The sequence below is a fragment of the Zootoca vivipara genome, chromosome 1 (assembly GCF_965207765.1).
Source record: "Zootoca vivipara chromosome 1, rZooViv2.hap1.1, whole genome shotgun sequence".
NCBI classification, from domain to species: Eukaryota; Metazoa; Chordata; class Lepidosauria; order Squamata; family Lacertidae; genus Zootoca; species Zootoca vivipara.
In genome coordinates, this window is record NC_142582.1 from 88,855,455 (window position 1) to 88,875,162 (window position 19,708).

Below are 19,708 nucleotides of genomic sequence, written 5' to 3' on the forward strand. Positions count from 1 at the left end.
CTTGATCTTGATCCAATGAGGTGCCATTCGATTATACATACATACATACATACATACATACATACATACATACATACATACATACACCGCCCTCCCCGGCAGCTAACACCAATTATAAATTAACACCAATTATAAAATACAGTTTTAAAAAAACAACCAATTGATTAAAATACAGCTTAAAATACGTACAGCTTAAAATGCAGCCTCATTTTACTGGCAGCCCATAAATCAAGACCATAAGGGGAGGAAACCATAAGGGGAGAGAAGAAGAAGAAGAAGGAGAAGGAGAAGGAGAAGGAGAAGGAGAAGGAGAAGGAGAAGGAGGAGGAGGAGGAGGAGGAGGAGGAGAAGAAGAAGAAGAAGAAGAAGAAGAAGAAGAAGAAGAAGAAGAAGAAGAAGAAGAAGAAGAAGAAGAAGAAGAAGAAGAAGAAGAAGAAGAATTTTTGAGCTATTTTTAAGGAAATTCATCCAAATATACATTTCTGACATGTGTTGCCATACGTCCGGATTTTCCCAGACACCATCTTTATTTCCTTGTGGCATCTATAAATATCAATGGACAAATGCTAATTTTATGCAAATGTGTGTCATGGGCCTAAGTTCACATCTTTTAAATGCCCAGCAATGCTCCTAGGCACATCTACATTACCTGCAACTTCTACCAAGTAACTTTAGGCTTCTAGCTATCTTTTTTTTTAATGCACTGTGCTAGCTGCTGTACGACTTCATTGTCTTTTTATTCATTCTCTTGTTACTTATACATTGTATTCTATAGGTTTCAAATTGTAATACAGTAGTACCTCGGGTTACAAACGCGATCCGTTCCGGGTCGCAGTTCGTAACCCGAAAAGGTCGCAAACCGAGCGCGCGCTTCTGCGCATGCACAAAGCACGGTGTTTGCGTTTTTCGCGCTTTGCGCATGCGCGAAGCACGCACGCCGCTTCTATGCATGTGCGGGACGCGCACGCGCCGAAAACACTTCCGGGTTTGCGGAGTTCGTAACCCGAACTGTTCGCAACCCGAGCGGTTCGTAAACCGAGGTACGACTGTACAATCAAATATAAGAAATAAAAGAAGAAATAAAAATGAAATAAAAAGCCAATAATCTGATGGGTTGCTGCCTTCCATCTTCCACAAAGCATCACAGATACGCCATGGACCAAATGAATGAAGTTTTCAGACCATTGTTTGGAAAGCCCTGACCTAGAGCAAAACACTGGGGCTGGGAGCATATCCAATCCATTCTGCAACAGTTTCACTTGCTGTCAGTTAGCTTCCAGACTGAGTTCAAGGCGCTGGTTTTAACCTTCAAAAGCCTTTTATGGGCTGAGATGCTTCTAGCTATGTAAAAAGGCGCCAGACTCGGTATTCAGTTGGAACAACAATTCCCAGAATAATCATAACAGTTATAGATTAAAACTTGTTACTTACTAAAGACTGAGATACTGAAGACACACTTGGCCAGGTCTTACTGCATCGCTGGCACAAGCTATATGCCTAATGAAGAGTGATAATCATCCTGGGCTCCTTGAACTTTGGGTCTGCTCTCTGGCCTTATCCCAGCTGTACTGTTCTTGTTCGTAATGCTACTCATTTAATTATTAAACATTTATGCCATTTCCCCATTGAAAATAAGAAGCTCTGCCTGATGTGGCTGCCCGATAAATCATATACTGCCTGAGACTTGCCTTGAGAGTTGGCTGTTTGGGTGTGCCTGTCTGTCTTTGTGCCAAGAAGATACTGAGAAATCTATGCCCTACGTAGTTAGCTACCCCATAATTCCTTCTTTCCTAAGCTTCCTAGTCTATGTCCTTCACCCACACTCTGAACTTCCAGAGTGGTAGAGGAAACTTTCCACACACTTTGCTCAGCTTTTGCAAAGAGTGTGTGTCTGTATAACTGGCTACATTAGGTCTTTTGCCTCCCAATAGGAACATTACTTTTGGGGACTTCTAGTTACACAGAAAGCCTAACACTTGCATGCTTTATGCAGCCATTTATGTGAATCCATCTGCATTGGAGGTGGGGGCTGCTGCCAGTGGGCAAAAGGGTGGGTGAAGAAGATTTTGAGACCCAGCATATAGAAAAGGGGGCTCAGAGAGAGTAAGAGCAGAACAGAGCCAAGGGGAAAGAGTCTGAAGTATGGTAATTGGTTATGCGACTTTGAGGATTCACAAGGAAAATAAAGGGAAGTTGGCTATGGCAACACAGATACCAGGAATATACCGTGTTTCCCCCTTTTTAAGACACCGTCTTATAACTTTTCCCCCCTCAAAAAACACAGGGTGGCTTACTTTCGGTGGGATGTCTTATTTTTTTATTACCGGTACGGGTTTTACGGTTCAGGGCGCTGGCTCAGGGCGCTGCTGGGCTGTCTTGAGTGCTCGGCGCTGCAGCAGCCCCCAGTTCCGGGTGGCGGGGTGGCAGGCGTCTTTGGCCGGGCCAGGCAGAGGCCGCTGGCTCATGCGCTCCGCCCGCCGCTGCAGGGCGCTCCAAGCTCCTTGGCCGGGCCAGGCAAGGAAGAAGCAGTGAGCCCAGCAGTGGCGGCAAGCACGGAAGTGGCAGGGATGGCGGTGGACGAGAAGGCAGAGCGCGGGGATGCAGCCAGCAAGGCGGGAGCGCGATCAGCTGTTAAGCGGAGCTCTTGGAGCGCCTCTTCATAGCTGATCGCGCTCCTGCAGTGCTGGCTGCATGGGGTGACTCTGTGAGTGAAGGTGCCTGTGGAGGTTGGTTTCCGCGGCGCGGAAGTATGGCTTATTTTCGGGGTATGTCTTATATTTCTCAAATACTTAAAAACCCTGCCATGGCTTACTTTATGACTACGTATTAAAAAAGGGGAAACAGGTAAGAAAGCTACTAATGGAGTCTGTCCTAGGCACCCAAAGGGCTGAAATGAAAGCTCTGACTTCTGGAACGACTTTATAAACTGTGTGAAGGAGGCAATGAGCTTGCTGTAATTTTTCTCTCATGTGCAAATTGGAGATTATGAAAGTGCCTGGCAGGGAACAGTTGTGCTTAGGACAGAAAGGGTCACCCTCAGCTTGTTTTTCCTGTTCTTCAGGTATGCTGTTGCTTAAGGAGAGCTGCAAGCGCTCATTCCCCCAAGGACAAGTCACTTCCTTGAAAAGCTGCTCTTCCTCTCAGCAGTATTTGATGATTTTGCACGGGGTGGTTTTAGAGAAACACCTTACAAGGGATTTTTAAAGATGCATGCCGTACATATATATGTAGGCATAGCAAAAAATGCATACCTCCACCAGAACATATGGAAGCATGCAGCTAAAGATAAAATGCTGAAACCCATGGTATGTTGTAATCACTGTTTTGCACAGGATAGATAGAGGCAATGACTCAGCCAGTATTTTTATCACCTGTCTGTCTGTGCTTCCAGATGGCATTTATTGTGGAATCAGTGCTGCTTGTGCACACGAGGTTCTTTGCAGCATCCACATTATACTGTCCTCAACCTGCCTGTGCTTTATTTAAAGAATTCATGCCCACTTGCCCCTTTCCACATGCTTCTCAAAGCAGCTTACAAAAAGTAAAACATGCAATGTTCAATATCGAAGATGTAGATTCAAACATCCGAAAACAGAAACATTAGAGTGGCATTCATGGTGCAAACGCCTTCTGAAATAAAACTGTTCAGAGTCGCCTGAAACTCTGCAGGAATGGTGCCTGTCTAGTTTCTGCTTGGAGGGTGTTCTGTAGAGAGAACGACACTGAAGGCACTATTCCTCATTGATAATGGCCCTGCATGCGGACCATGGGAGACCACTAAGAGTGTTTCCCCAGAGGTTTCCTGTGATCAGCTTGGGACATTCTTGGCTCTGCCTTTGTGACTTCCCTTTGGGCCCAGCTCCACTGGCTTCCAAGCCACCTCACCAGTCCAGTGATCCCAAGCCGCCACTGGCCACTGGTGGTATGGAAGCTGGTTAGTGCATTTGGGGCGGGGTGTGTGTGTGTGTCAGTTTGCAACATGTGCGATGACCTTTCAGCAGGTAGCCTCACATACCACACCCCTGCTCCACACCTGAGCACAACCTAGCCATTTAGTTTCCTGCGGGAAGCCATGTGCATGTTTGAATTTCAACAACCCAGTTGTCAGAAGCTGTACTCTCAAGATCGCCACAGTGAGGGACTGCTTTGGAGGCTGTAATCACAGTACATACATAGGGGTGGTTGTTGTTTTTGGTTCTTCTTTTAAAAGAGATCTTCAACAAAACCTTTAAAAATCACTCTTCTATAAGCCTTAGTAACATTAACATCACTCTTGCACAATACCTCAGCATTGATTTTGCAAAACCCAAATGGAAATTGATATCCCATCCACCCCAAAAACCGCACAAGCATTCATTTTGCTCATTGTGAAACATGGCAACATTTGTTCTCGTTCACCTCCTAGTGAAAGGAAATTTTCTGAGATGCAGAAATTCCTGTGTACATGCTGAGAATAGGGGGGAAATGGAGGGCAAGAGAGGAGTGATTGAGTAAAGGGATGCAACACTCTCTCTCTCTCTCTCTCTCTCTCTCTCTCTCTCTCTCTCTCTCTCTCTCTCTCTCTCTCTCTCTCTCTCTCTCTCTGTCCAGCTCTGCCCATCAGTGTGAATGGCAAGTGGCAGTATGGCAATGAATATCCACTACTGAAAAACAACAATGGACAGGTATGAAAGCTAACAAGCCAAGCATGCTCTGAGCAACGTGTTTGCAACATGAGGCCCAGTCTGGAAGTGCCTTCTGCCTTAATCATGAGAGTGTGCCTACTCTACTAAGTTATAATAAATAATTATAAAACACAAAAGAAACTTCCTGGGTGGCAATGAAGTTCAGCCAGTGTACGTCACTCATTGATTGAAGCTGTTAGGATTCCTAGATCCTAGAGCAGAAATAGTGTAATTGCTGTGACACACAGAGTTTGGATACTTGCCAAATGAAAGCCATGGTCGAATGGGATGTAAACAACAATTTGTAAGAAGGCTACTATAGGGGCCCAGTCTAAGTTTGACGCTATTAGAAGAGTAAGTAAGCCCACAAAGCTATAAAAATAAATTTTCCTCCCTGTCGATAGTGTTTGTGGGAGGGAAATTGATCATAGAATTGTAGTGTTGGAAGGGACCCCAAGGGTCATCTAGTCCAACCCCCTGCAATACAGGAATCTCAAACAGATCACACATGACAGATGGCCATCCAACATCTGCTTAAATTCAGGATGTGGAAATGACAGAGGGGGTTGGTGATGGGATGCAAGCCCATTCAAGCTCAGGAATTATATATTTGCCTTCTCAAGAGAGGACAACAGTAAGTTTACAATCAAATAATTGTTTGGTTGGTTAGTTGAAATCATTAAGAACTCTGCTATACAGCTACAAATAAAACACTTTAAGTGTGTTGTAAAGTGAAATATACAAATGTGACACTAGATGGTGATGGTGAGCTATGGCAAATTCAATATATTTTTCCAAACTTTTTTTAAATACAAACAGCAACATTTTCACAGCTTTTTTTATGTGTGTGTAGATTCCACCTAAGTAGAATGCAGTTTATGGTGACCCACCTTGGAGAATTCTTCCTCCGCATAACTGTTAAAAACTGCGCTGGGCTAAAGTTGTCACACATAATAATAATAATAATAATAATAATAATAATAATAATAATAATAATAATTTATCATTTGTACCCCTCCCATCTGGCTGGGTTTCCCCAGCCACTCTGGGCGGCTTCCAACAAAAAATTAAAATACATTTAATTTAACATTTTCCTGTATAATTTTATATACATTTGTGTCAAGAGAAAGGTGAAATGGATAGAACTGGCAGGAAACACACAGGTGGAGGGAGAACTGGGACACTCAGAGCTTGGGTTGGATATTTAAAAACTATAATTTAAGCATTTACTTAACAGTCACAAAGATCAAATATGCAAAGAGCAAAGAATCAGGCCATGCTGACAGCTGGAGTATTTGTGGTGAGCAATACTTGCCTCCAGGCCAGGGGTCCAGAACTTAGTGGCCCTCCAGATGTTGTTGGACTCCAGCTCCCATCAGCCACACAGCGATGGTCAAGGATGATGGGAGTTGTAGTCCAGCAGCATCTAGTGGGCAGAGGCACACTAGATTCCCAATCCCCGTTCAAGGCAAACAAGCATCGCTGCAAGTGAGTTCAGAGCACAGATGGAATAGCAACAGTACTTGAAATAAAAATAAGAAGGAAAACTGCAACACACTGTGGATGAAAGTATATACAGTATGAACACACAAGGAAAGATATAGACACCAAGGCAACTGTGATTAAATGTCACCATCTAGTGCTGAAAATGAATATTACCTGTGCCAAAAAAGGAAGTGACAGAGGGCTTGCTCAGACCTGAAAATCTACATTTTCCAAATCCGTTTTGTTCTCCATAGCCCTCTACATTTCCATTCCTATCCCATTTGTTAACGATTCACACAGCTCTGCATTTATTGATTTAACAGGACAACTGCAGACCAGTTAAGCGTGCTGATCGTTGATAGGAAACCCCTATCTACACAGCTACAATTCCCAGAGTGGTTTAACAAGCAATCCCTCTTTTCCAAGACCTTGCAGAATTGTAGCCTTCTTAGCACCCTCCACAAATTACAGTTTTCAGGATCCTCTGGGGGAAGCCATGACTGTTGAAAGTGGTATGATACTGCCTTAAATGTATAGTGCAGATGGGACCCCAGTTAAGTAACCAAGAAGCTGCATTCTGCACTAACCAAAGTTTCTAAACAATCTTCAAAGTCAGGCCCAGACACATATAGCATATTAGAGCTGTACATGTTAATGATGCATAGAGGCTTTTTGTGGTTTTTGTCCCCTTATAATGTGGAAGAAACCGTTCACTGAAAGCTCTAGAGATTAACCACTGCCAATCAATTTACCCATGCCTGGAACACAGAAATATTAAGGGCATGTTGTGGCCTCCCTACGAGAATGGTGCAGATCACACATGTCCTTATTCCTGAAATTCAAAGCATCATTGTTCAGTCATTTGGCACATGACTGAGATGGCAACAGATGGTCAGCCGCCCTGCCGACATGGAATTCCCAAGGCACTTTGCTCAGGGGCTCTTGCTTACAGCACTACTCTTGTTGTTTTTCATTTTCAAAAGCTGGATTTACAGAGAGGGAGGGAGGGAGGGAGGGGAGGGAGAGAGAGAGAGAGATTGGTCATACAGAAAAATAAAAAAACAAGCTGTGGTGAAAGGTAGATGATGATGATGATGATAATGATGTTGTTGTTGTTGTTGTTGATGATGATGATAATTTATTATTTATACCCCACCCATCTGGCTGGGTTTCCCCAGCCACTCGGGGCGGCTTCCAACAGAAAAATAAAATAAAATTAAACATGAAAAGCCTCCCTAAACAGGGCTGCCTTCAGATGTCTTCTAAAAATCTGGTAGCTGTTTTTCTCTTTGACCTCTTTTGGGAGGGTGTTCCACAGGGTGGGTGCCACTACCGAGAAGGCCCTCTGCCTGGTTCCCTGCAGCTTGGCTTCTCGCAACGAGGGAACCTCCAGAAGGCCCTCGGTAAGACCCCTACATTAATTTTACATGTGTGTAACTGTGGTCTGCAACAAAATGTTGCTGTTTGGTATGGTGCTGTTCCAGGATCACTTCCACTCCAATCCACACACCCGTCTTCTCCTGGTTTAGCTCCGCCCACCCTAAAATAGTCCACATTCCGTGATCACTGAGCATGCTCAATCCTCATGGGGCTACCTCTTACGAGTGGCTTTGACTACATAAGCAGCAGACCTCACAGCCTGGATGTACAGATTACGGTGTCTGAATCCAGCCCATTTCATTACTCCCTGGAATTAGTCCAAGCATTTTTGCATTTTAATTGGGATATTTAAATACTTTGTAAGCTGTAATGAGACCATGTGTGCTGTGTTCAGAATTTTCTCTTTGTAATAATGATTTTAAGCAGTGCTTTCCCCCCCCTGGGGGTACTCAAGGTTACGCTAGGGTTACCAGATGTCCCCAGATTTGCAAATCTGTCCCCGGGATATGTGGCAGCGGCAGCCTCAGCAGCCTGGAGCCAGCCTGGTAGCGCAGTTGGCTCTGGCTGGCTTCAGCAGCTGCTCGCTGCCTACTGCCGTGGCGCCCGCCACTTTTCCTTGCCAGAAATTCTGGCGAGGAAAAATGGTGGGCGCCACAGCAGTGAGCAGCTCCTGAAGCCAGCCAGAGCCAACTGCGCTACCAGGCCGGCTCCGGGCTGCTGAGGCTGCCGCTGCTGCCGCCACTGCCACAGGGGAACCAGGGATGTCTGGCGGTACAGATCTCCTGCGCCCTGCCCCCTTTGTTTTGACTGATTGGAGGAGGCTCAGGAGTTGCGGGCATTGCCCAGATTTTTTAAAAACCCTGCGCATTTATGTTTCACAAGGTGTGAAAGAAGGGCTTTGCACTTTATACAATATGCATGTGTCCTTGGGCCCAGGGTCTTTTGCCTCACCATCCCCACTACTGACTCCCTGTTGCTACTCAGCTTCAAGGAAAAAAAAATAGTGTCCCCAGATTCATTGAAAAAATCTGGTAACCATAGGTTACGCAGTACCAGCACCTTTTCTTTTAGAAATGATTTTAAGAAATTGCTTTTGGTTCTATGGATGATTTTGTTTTGCATTGCATTGCTGTTTTTGATGTTGGAGGCTACTTTGAGCCAATGAAGAAGCCAGGTTGTTGTTTTTTAATGGTATTATAAAAACAAAGTTTGAAAAATAGCCTCATAGTGGCTACTAAATGAACTGGAATAAAATCCAAATAATTGATGAAATAGTGATTAAGCATACCTGCCAAAGGTCCCTATATGTGTCCTGAGATGCCACTTTTACAGATCTTTTTTAAGTTTCATTTTGCATAGCAGAATAAGTCCTGCCCTGTTTGATTTGCAAAATACCTGCCAGAGCTCATAAGAGCCAATCCTGTCAAACAGGTCACAGTATTGCTTCTCTGTTTCTTAGTTACCATAATTTTGTAATAGCCTTTAGTTGAAAAACATGTGCATTGCTGTTGATTTCAATGATTTCAGGGATAAACTGCAGATGCTATGGAAAACACTGCGTGGAATATACTTTGCTCCTGGCCCCACTAGTAAGGACAAAAGCTTATTCAGAAAAAAAGAAACTTACTATGATTAACTTGTTTGAATGATATTTCCAATGCACTCTGAAACATGCGTACCCACTGAGTTCAATAGGGCTTACTCCCAGGTATGTGGGTATCGGATTGCAGTTTTCATCACAACTAACTTGAGTTGGATCCGTGCTTTCCTCACCCCAACTTCTTAAATTAGGTGGAATATAAAACCTATACTTTAGCCTGAAGATGACATTGTACTTGCTAGAGTCACCAAGGGTAAGCTCTCTTTGAAAAGCCAAACAAAGGCTAGTTCAGTCTGATCCTCATTTTTTTTTTGAAAAGTCTTTATTTCAATTCTTTAAAACATTACAAAAGTATAACAGAAACAAAAGAATTTGCAAAAGGTGAAGAAATTATGAAAATACCAGAAACAGAAAATAAAAATGAATAACCAAAATAAAACAGAATTTCATCTAAACTTATACTCAACACACTGCATAACAAACATTGTATAAATGATTTAAATCAAGATAAATCAAAATATAAAAGTTTCGAAAAAGAAAAGAAAAAAAGGGGGGAAATATGTTTTTTTTTTAAAAAAATCCTTCCGATTGTTCACATATCGCTTCCTCTGTCTTTCTTCCCTTTTAACTCACTTTCTTAAATTCCTTTAATTAAACCACCCGCCACAGGTGTACCATCTTCTTTTATCTATCAAATATCTCTCTTTATACGTTACTTAATTTAAGCAAATCACCAGATCAGTTTTAATACCTTCTTTCTTCAGGTAGTCCTCTACAAATTTCCACTCGTTTTGGGCTTTTTGTTTGGGGATATTCCTTATAGCTGCAGTCATTTTAGCTAACAGCTTGCAGTAGCTCTCTAGGATGAGGTCCTTTTAACTGGAGATGCTAAGAGCTGGGCATGGGACCTTCTCTGTGCAAAGCATGGAATGATGTGGAAAGACCTGGAGTACTGTGTCCAGTTCTGGGCACCACAGTTCAAGAAGGATACTGACAAGCTGGAACGTGTCCAGAGGAGGGCAACCAAAATGGTCAAAGGCCTGGAAACAATGCCTTATGAGGAACGGCTTAGGGATCTGGGTATGTTTAGCCTGAAGAAGAGAAGGTTAAGGGGTGATATGATAGCCATGTTCAAATATATTAAAGGATGCCATATAGAGGAGGGTGAAAGGTTGTTTTCTGCTGCTCCAGAGAAGCGGACACGGAGCAATGGATTCAAGCTACAAGAAAGAAGATTCCACCTAAACATTAGGAAGAACTTCCTGACAGTAAGAGCTGTTCGACAGTGGAACTTGCTGCCAAGGAGTGTGGCGGAGTCTCCTTCTTTGGAGGTCTTTAAGCAGAGGCTTGACAGGCATATGTCAAGAATGCTTTGATGGTGTTTCCTGCTTGGCAGGGGGTTGGACTGGATGGCCCTTGTGGTCTCTTTCCAACTCTATGATTCTATGACTGGTGGTGCAGGTTTGTTGCGCCTGGTGGAATTTTGGTGTATGAAACTTTGTTACACCCACAATGATTTGACCTCCTTTCTACTCTTGCTGTTACAAAATTCCAGACCACCCCTCCATGTGTAGGTAAGCTGTTGTTAGCTGACAAGTACTGTCCTCAATTTTTTCCTGCATGAAGCATCTCAGCTCTGTTATAATAATTTTAAGGTCTTATATATATATATAAAATAAATATTCATAAATGTATAAACCACATGTCTAAAACCCCACAGAAAAAAAGTCCTGAAACCATTTTGTCTCTCCCAAATGACCTCAGATATTTCTCTGCAAGGTCGAAGGGAATGGGGAGCCTCCCCGTTGTCTCTGCTCACAAATCCTGTCTCAAGGGCACATTTAAGATATGAATAGGGTGAGCCTGGGACCTGGGACCTGGATTCAGGGATTGAGTAGTTATCATAACAAAAGAGTGGCCAGGATGCCCAGGTAATCGAATCAGGTAACCCGGCAGACAGGATAAAAACAACTCACTCAGATTTCTGTTGCAGTCCGCCCCTTCTCTGATGCAATAATAATAATAATAATAATAATAATATATTATTCATACCCCACCCATCTGGCTGGGTTTCCCCAGCCACTCTGGGCAGCTTCCAACAAAACATTAAAATACAATAATCTATTAAACATTAAAAGCTTCCCTAAACAGGGCTGTCTTCAGATGTCTCCTAAAAGTCGTATGATGTACGTATGATGTATTTGGGGGTTGGGTCTTGGGCTACACCCCTTCTGTGATGTATGTATGATGTATGGAGGGGCGGTCTTGGGCTCCAGGGTGGACAATTTCAAAGTCTATATAAGAGCTTACACACCTTTGTCCTGGGTCCTCCTCTCTCCTGCGTGTGGGGGGAGCACCCTACTGCAAAGGCTTTAATAAAGATCAGGCTTAGGGCTTCCTGTTTCCGGCGGTGATAAATGGCTAACTCCCCCACGATACCTCAGCCTATAGCTGCCAAGTACTCTGTTTTCCCCGGGAAACCCCCGTTTTTACTTCCCTTTTCCCGGTGGTCCCCCGTATCACTTCATCTCCCGTTTTTCTCCGTTATTTTCTCCTGCCAGCGGCCATTTTTTTCTTTCTGATTTGCCCTTCTATGGGCACCAAAAATGGCCGCCGCCGGCTTCAAAAGTCCCATCTACGCATGTCCAGAAGTGCATAGACGCGACTTCCGGTGTCGGCGGCGGCCATTTTTGGTGCCCATAGATGGGCGGAGCGTCACCGGAAGTCGCGTCGATGCACTTCCTGACATGCGTACAAGCGACTTTCAAAGCTGGCGGCGGCCATTTTTGGTGCCCATAGAAGGGCAAAGCGACACTGGAAGTTATGTCGACGCAACTTCCGGTGTCACACGGCTGCCGGTCCCGGATTCTGCAGTCCGGGACTTGGAAGGTAAGCCCCACCGTGCCAGTAATTCAGGGTTGATATGGGGGTAATTAGCCCTGACAGACTCCCCAGGGTGGGGGAGGACTGTCTCGTAGACCCACAGACCGTCCGAGATTGTCAGCTTGCATCAAGGTGCAAGCGGCAGGATGCTGTGTCCCAGAACACGCCACGGCTGGCACTCTCCGAAGTCACTCTCATAGCTGGAAATATCTGCCTGATAAAATAATTAGATTTGGACAATAAACAGACATAGTCTGAAATGAAGAAGACTGAGAAAAAACCTGCAGAACTGCACAGTCCCTGGTGTTTAACCTCGGATTTCAAAGAGATTCTCATCATGGTGTTTGGATCATGGAGGTGACTGGTATGTTCTTTTTCTTCTTCTCAATACCTACAATTGTTTTTCTATGCCAAGCCTCATTAGGAAACTTTTTTTAAAAAGTACAGATGGACTTCTATTTATAATTAAGTATTCAATTGCACAGCTTTACTTAGACTTGAAAGACTTGGTAAAGATAAAAGAACAAACAAGAAGAAACTTGTTAATTTGACGCGGCACAGAAAAATGAGAATTCCTCCCTTTTTCGAGGGAAGTGGGAAATACTTGCTAGCTGACTTTATAATGACTTGAGACAACAATTTTGGATAACATACAGTGCATCTGTTTGCAGAATTCCTTCATTATGAGCAAGAGAGAAGGCTAAATGGATGTCTAGCAATCCCCCTTCTAGGGCCCAGATTGTGTGGTCTGAGGGAAAGTTGATCAATCACCAAATGACTTATATCTGTGGAATACAGTTCATTTACATTGCAATATTGCAAACAGTATGCTCAAACGACAGGCTTGGACAACAGCCCATATTGGAATAATTTAACAACTTGGGAGTTGCTGCGTCATTAAACTTTAAACAATAGACTTGGACAACAGCCCGGATTGGAAGATTGGAATGAAGTCAGGAAAAGCTGCGCTGGCAAATAGACAGTTGAAAAAATATATATACACAAATAAAGCTGTACTCAAAAGGATGAAGGGATATATGATTTCTGACATGATTGAGAATTGCATAGTCAGGGATGGAGAATTGTAAAGCGTTAAGATCGGAATGTGGAAAATATGAGAACAACAAGAAGGCAGGAATGAAGATATCATAGCTGCCAAGTTTTCTCCTTTCTCGCGAGGAAGCCTATTCAGCATAAGGGAATTTCCCTTAAAAAAAGGGAGAACTTGGCAGCTATGGAAGATATTGGAGATATACTTCAGAGGTCCAGACTATGGGAAGCCCGGAATAATTAATAAATAATAATTAGGATTGTAATTTGGTTGTTTTTCATTTTAGTTTATTGTTTTTAATTGGATTATGACTTGATGGATATGTTAATTGGCTGTTTTTATTAGAAAATCAATAAAAATGATTTTAAAAAATAAAGAACAGGCTTGCTAGCTGCTTTGCTTCTCAATATTCTCTGGTTGGCCTCTGTTATTTTCTCCTACTGATGGAGAACCTACAAAGGACTCTACAAGGGCTCTTGTGGGCCCCATAAGGGAAAGGGAGCGGTTTTTGTTTACAACAGCTCTGAGTCAGCTTAGCCTAGCTGTTTGATTGATCCTGCCTCTCAGCTCTGCTTCAAGAGAAAAATGCAGGGTGCAGATTGACTGATCTTAAAGCCAATTGCTGGAGAAAATCAAGGGTGGGGTGGGGGGAGTCATAGCAACCTGGTTTTTTTAAAAAAAAAGATTGAAATGTCTGTTTCTTATGTTCACATTCTTGGAAGAACAATGATGATCAAAATGACAACAAAAGGCAAACAGATTAATAAGAGAGAATTGCTTATCCTTCGGCAAAAATCCCTAAAGATCTACAGTGGTACCTCGCAAGACAAATGCCCTGCAAGATGAATTTTCCGCAAGATGAATGCGTCTTGCAATCTGATGGTGACTCGCAAGACGAATTTGTTTTGCGGAAAATTCATCTTGCGAATTGCGCTTTCCCATAGGAATGCATTGAAATTTAATTGATGCGTAAGGTAAAGGTAAAGGTACCCCTGACCATTAGGTCCAGTCGTGACCGACTGTGGGGTTGCGCGCTCATCTCGCATTATTGGCCGAGGGAGCCAGCGTACAGCTTCCAGGTCATGTGGCCAGCATGACAAAGCCGCTTTTGGCAAACCAGAGCAGCGCACGGAAACGCCGTTTACCTTCCCGCTGTAGCGGTTCCTATTTATCTACTTGCATTTTGACGTGCTTTCGAACTGCTAGGTTGGCAGGAGCTGGGACCAAGCAATGGGAGCTCACCCCGTCACAGGGATTCGAACCGCCGACCTTCTGATCAGCAAGCCCTAGGCTCAGTGGTTTAACCACAGCGCCACCTGGGTCCCTTAATTGATGCGTACCTATGGGCAAAAAAAGAAATTTCAATGCATTCCTATGGGAAACTGTGATTCGCAAGACAAATTTTTCGCAAGACAAATTGACTCGCGGAACGAATTAAATTCGTCTTGCGAGGCATCACTGTATAGATAACTGGTTGCATGGGAGAGGTATGGAAAGTCGCAACACTCCTTTTAAACACGCAACCAAATAACACCAGTACAATATGGTACCAGCACCCTTGCCCCAATGCACTGCTGGTGCAAGGTTACTCACGGAGCTCTGCGTAAACAGAGGCAGCCCAGTTCTGTTCAGTGGTAGGAATGTTCCAGGCATGCACAAGGAGTAAGGCATTAAAAGGCATTCTGTCAACACTACATGCCAAGAATGGGCTCATCGTTTGACCCATTTTACTCAGAGCGGATATTTTTATGATAGTGATTGCTGTGGGCACAGCAATGTTTAAGAGCAAAAAAGGAAATCAAAATAAAGAACGATGGGGTTGTTTTTATAAGGACTTCCACTTGCCAAGGGAACTTCTCCTCCCCCTGCTCCCCCAGTTCTGTTCCGGGTCCGCCCCCCCCAACCCTCTGAAACAGATTTGGGGAGCTGGTATGGGTTTGTGGAGTTGGTAGGGAGAGGGAGGGAAAGCTCTGCTGTGCAAGAAGTCCTTGCACGAATGGAGCAACTTTGTTGGATACAGCCCCGGTGTCTGTATGGTGTTAATTGGTGAAACAGCCACCGTAATTCTGCTTCGCTCACAATGCAGAGAGGGAGATGGCTTGCTTGTTTAATCCCAGGAAAACAGGAGTTCTAATGCATGCAGTGTGCTCAGGGCCGTCAAGCCCATCCTGCGCCGTGGTGCAAAGGTCCCTCCGGCGCCCCCCCGTTTCCCAGAGTTACTGACCTTTACTGAGCAGCACTTTGCCCGGTGCGGCATGGTGGAGGCGCCCTCCAGGCATTGCTGCTCCATGCCGCCTTGCCGCTGGGGTAACCGCTGCTGCCGCTGCTGCCCAAGGCTTGCGCGGCGTCGTGGCCACCGGGTGCCATGGAGGCAGAGGATGGCAGCGGCCTCAGGACCCCCTGAGTGGGGAGCGCTTTCCCGCCCCACAGCACGGCCAGCAGGAGGAGGAGCAGCCCCGGCCACAGCTGCCGCATCGGCACCCAGCGAGGGTGCACAGCCCTTGAGCTTCCTCTCCTCTCCTCCTCTTGAAGCAGAATCAGCGAGACTCCTGCCTAGAGTGGCAGCAGGTGCGTGGTGCCACTCTAGGCAGGAGTCTCGCTGATTCTGCTTCACGAGGAGGAGAGGAGAGGAAGCTCAAGGGCCACGCGCTACTGCCACCGTGGGGGGGGCCGCCGGCAGCAGCTGCTCCCAGACAACAGCCGTTCAGCGCCCCTTCTGCGCCCCTGACGGCCAGGCGCCCTGGCGCCTTGCGCCACCTGGCCCAGGCCTAGAGACAGCCCTGAGTGTGCTACAGTCGTAACACCTGACCCTTCAAATGTGCTATTTAAATGGAAGATATCAAAAGAGGGGGTGGTGTTACAGCAGTGGACACTGAGTATATCTTTAGGCAGAAGCGGGAAACCTGCAGCCCGCAGGCCAAATTTGGGCTGCTAGTCTGTTTTTCCCAAACCACGCCTGCTTGCCCCGCACCTGGTGTCAGCTGGAATTGCTGCTCAAGCAGCAGATCCCTGAGGAAAGTTAGGAGTTCAGTTCTGTTTGATGGCTATTTCCCCACCCAACATGGGTCAACTTAGACAGGTGGACCGGATCAGGGCCGGATTTATGTATAGGCTAAGTAGGCTGGAGCCCAGGGCCTCTAAATCTAGGGGATCTCACCAGATAGACTAGGCAAGCAAGCTCTCCCATAATCAGGGTCACTGGAAGGCTGGGGGACTTGAAATTAGTTCCTCTAGATTGGGGGCACTCAGAGTCATTCAGGGAGGTTACATGATACCTTAAAACAGAGCTTTCCAAACTTTTCATGTTGGTGACACACTTTTTAAACATCATTTTGTGACACAGTAATTCAGTTTTACTAGCAAACTGCACCTACACACTGCAGCCGACACACTATGGTAATGCAGGCATAGGCCCTCCAGATGTTTTGAAACTACAATTCCCATCATCCCTGACCACTGGTCCAGTTAGCTAGGGATGATGGGAGTTGTAGTCCCAAAAACATCTGGAGGGCTGAATTTGCCTATGCTTGCACTAATGTGTTACAACACACAATTTGGAAAGCTCTGCCCTAAAACAATGTTTTTCGTCACTGGGCCCTCTAGGTTCTGGGACAACGCAGAAGTTCAAGTGGATTTGAAATCCCTTCCATAGAGTAAGAGGCAATGAGACAATCATGTAAAGGACCCACAACTGACCTCTAAAACTATGTTTAAGAGCAATTCTAAACTGAATCTTAAAATGGGGCAGGGCACCTGTCACTTTCTAGTTTGATGGATGGCAGGTCCTATAGTCTTCTTACAGAAATACATTTCCCCCTGCCCAGAAAAAAATCAAAATGAAACAACCTGTTCCCCAAACCAAAGTCCTCATCTGGAAGTATCCTAACAAATTTATTATGGTAAAGATCCAGTTAATGTTAGGATTTCAGGAGCTACAAGATCGTTTCTTGCAACAAACATGGCAATTCCCCTGGAAGTTGTTCGCTGGTGGAAAACTGTATTTGCCTAAAAACATTGAAATCCAGTTCACTATTTGTTTGCCTCAAAAGAGAAGGATCCCCTGCAAAAGAGATGACAGCTGCACTAAAAGCAAAACAAAGGGGGGGAACAAAAAAAAAAACCCAATGTTTAAAAAATCCCTGGGATTTGGAGGGAATACTTTTTCCAGCCACAACTTTCCAGAAAATGGAAACGATGTGTATGATATTACAGATACAGAACTCTCCCCCCTTCCCACTTCTGTGTTTGCCTCTCTATACATGCACAGTAGCAGAGAACCTCAATTTCCTGGTGTTTGTACCTTATCACACATAAAACCGGGCATCGTGCATGTGTACATAAAGCGTTTTGCTTGATACTGTAGAAAGTGTAGGGAACAATTCTACAAAAGTGAAACACATTTGCCCACTATTAATTTAGATTTAAGCAGGTGTTTGTGACTTCAGGTACAGAATTGTAGCCCTGATAGCTTAACTGGCTGGATTGTGCCCACAGTGAGTGAAGCAGCTATGATACCCTTGATAGAAAACCAGATGTGATGGAATCGGCACTTTTTTTCTGGAGTCTCTTATGTGGTACAAAGTGCATCCGACCACTGTTTTTTGTGCTGTGTTTGGTATTGTTGGTCCTTCACTTGTTGACGTTGGAGATGAAAGTGTATGCATGGGTGAGGAGTAGCAATTGCAGTGCCAGCAAAGCAGGCGCCATTTGCACTATTTCAGGATTTTACAGTCCAGGAGTTCCACATTTGTGTGCCAAAGTTCACACAAGCTCCTGTTTGTGCCCTTTCTAAGCATACACAGCTCCTCCCTGCAGTAGTATCACTTCTTATCTTTAAAGCATACAGTAACACAGAATAACTCATGGAGGCATAAGTTCAAAGTTAACCATTAAAATAGTGAGGGATATATGACAAAACTCTGTGGCTTTAAAAACAATGCAAAAACATATTTGAATGAATATTTCTAACGAAGTAAACACGCTTCCAATTGGAAGCATAAGTACCGTAGCAGGAAATTAACCAAAATTGCTTTTGCCTCTCCTTAGATAAGGATCAGAAGGTCGGCGGTTCGAATCCCTGCAACAGGGTGAGCTCCCGTTGCTCAGTCCCAGTTCCTGCCCACCTAGCAGTTCGAAAGCACATCAAAGTGCAAGTAGATAAATAGGGACCGCTCCGGCAGGAACGTAAACGGCGTTTCCATGCGCTGCTCTGGTTCGCCAGAAGCAGCTCTGTCATGCTGGCCACATGACCCGGAAGCTGTCTGCGGACAAACGCCGGCTCCCTCGGCCTATAGAGCGAGATGAGCGCCGCAACCCCAGAGTCGGACACGACTGGACCTGATGGTCAGGGGCCCCTTTACCTTTAGATAGGGATCTGTCCTTTGTTCCTTTATGCTACTCTGTAAAACATTGTGTGTACATAGATGGTGCTGTAGAAAATAATAATTACTGAGCATCCAACATGCCTATATTAAACAGGGAAGAAAGGTAAGTGGGCTGCGATTGCTGGAAGGGGTTGCATTTATTTGTATACATTTTGTTTAATGTTTTTGATCTGGGATTTGTAAATTTAATATAATCCCTTTTCATAAGCTTTTATCAAGCTTCACAACTTAGCTTGCGATAGAGAACTATCATCCTAAGAAAGGAATCAAACCCTATCAGAACAGGCAGTTTAATTAATAATCCTGTATACAAACTTTATTACTGTATTATATTTATAACACGCAAAAAATTCTGTAGCACTATTATGGCGGTGAGCAACGAAGTTGCATTCCTTATAAAAGCAAAAACAAAATGCATTTCAAATCCGTTGCATGATTTTTCACCCCGCAACCACTCCGCCAAGATTTAACCATCGTGCATACTGGAATTCTGGGAAGGTGCTGGAGAAGTCGGGCCTGGACTGGAAAGCTGTGCGTTGTGTAACCGGGTATTTTTATGGAGGCGGCCGTCGTCGGCAGCATGTCTAGCTTAATTCAAAATGCCGTCCAAATCCCTTCATGTTGGCTCGTGGATATTATAGAACAAAAGTAGGAAATGAAAGGCTGCCTCCGAAAGGAAAGCTGTTTAAGAAAAAGAAAAGAAAATCGACACCGCTTTATGGGAGCAAAGCCTGCAATGCTACGAGCGTTTAGACGGGAGCATGTCCCAGGACTTATTAATAAACAAGCATACAATCACGCTGGATTTAAGAAAATCTGCAAATGCTGCATCGTAAACACGATGCATGGTAAGGTTTATGAGTTAACTCGAAATGGGGAGACTAGCCAGCCCCCCATTCCGGTGCTTCGCCCACTTATGCAACATCACTGTTACTTGCACGGACTTATTTACCCTCCCTTGACTATCCATCTACTCTATTCTATTCTTTTCCCTCTACAGCTGATACGAGGGGGAGGCTGATAAGATGAGGAGGCTGTAATGGGACGCCTAGTATTGCTGGGAAAAACCCGATAATCTCCCAAGACCAAGAGCCTTTCCCTTTCAGCTTGGCATGAGACACCAACTCCATCAAGCCCCCTCGCTGCGTCCCGACTGCGCACGCGCGCCGGCCAACCTGACCCGCTTATTCTCTTTTCTTCCCCTGACTCAGGAGAGCCGAAATCCCTCCCCCCCCCGCCACTCCACCGCTGACCTAGATTT